The sequence below is a fragment of the Rhinolophus ferrumequinum genome, chromosome 19 (assembly GCF_004115265.2).
Source record: "Rhinolophus ferrumequinum isolate MPI-CBG mRhiFer1 chromosome 19, mRhiFer1_v1.p, whole genome shotgun sequence".
NCBI classification, from domain to species: Eukaryota; Metazoa; Chordata; class Mammalia; order Chiroptera; family Rhinolophidae; genus Rhinolophus; species Rhinolophus ferrumequinum.
In genome coordinates this window covers 15,063,036-15,063,838 of record NC_046302.1, presented here as the reverse complement: position 1 = coordinate 15,063,838, position 803 = coordinate 15,063,036, and the positions used below count along the sequence as shown (strand labels likewise).

The 803-nt window shown below is 41.8% G+C and overlaps 1 pseudogene; it reads left to right on the top strand.

Annotated features, from left to right (window-relative positions):
• The first annotated feature begins 241 nt into the window (after positions 1–241).
• Positions 242–570, top strand: LOC117038698 (non-histone chromosomal protein HMG-14-like; annotated as a pseudogene).
• Positions 571–803: the final 233 nt, after the last annotated feature.

The following is an 803-nucleotide window of genomic DNA, read 5'->3' as shown; positions in this document are numbered from 1 at the left end:
GGCCAGACAGGAGGGGCACGAAATATTCAAAATAATGAAAAGAAAGGGCCTGCAACCAAGATTACTCTATCCAGCAAGGCTATTGTTTAGAAACGAAGGCGAGATAAAGACCTTCCCAAACGAGAAAAAGCTGAATGAGGTCATCACCACCAAACCAGTATTTCAAGAGACGTTAACCCAAAAGCTCAGGTGGCAGGAGGAGTGGAAGTTGCCAAGCAGCCCAGTTTCTGGAAGGCTTTCGATGCATGCCCACCATGCCCCCACAATTCCCAAAAGGAAGGACAGCTCCACCAAGGGGGCAGCGAAAGAGGAGTCCAAGAGAAGTTGGCAAGGTTGTCAGCTAAACCTGCTCCTGCAAAAGTGGAAATGAAGCCAAAAAAGGCAGCAGGAAAAGATAAATTTGCAAACAAAAAAGTGCAAACAAAAGGAAAAAGGGGAGCAAAGGGAAAACAGGCCCAAGTGGCTAACCAAGAAACTAAAGATGATTTACCTGCAGAAAGCAGGGAAACTAAAAATGAGGAGAATCCAGCCTCTGGTGAAGCAGGAGAGAAAGAAGGCAAATCTGATTAATGTCATATCATGTCTTATCAGTGGTCCTTGTCTCCCTTCTTGTACAATCCAGAGGAATATTTTTATCAACTATTTTGTAAATGCAAGTTTTTTAGTAGCTCTAGAAACATTTTTAAGAAGGAGGGAATTCCACCTCATCCCATTTTTTAACTGTAAATCCTTTTTTTAAAAAAAGGTGAAATCATTTGCTGGTTGTTAATTTTTTGGTACAACCAGAAAATAGTGGGGTATTG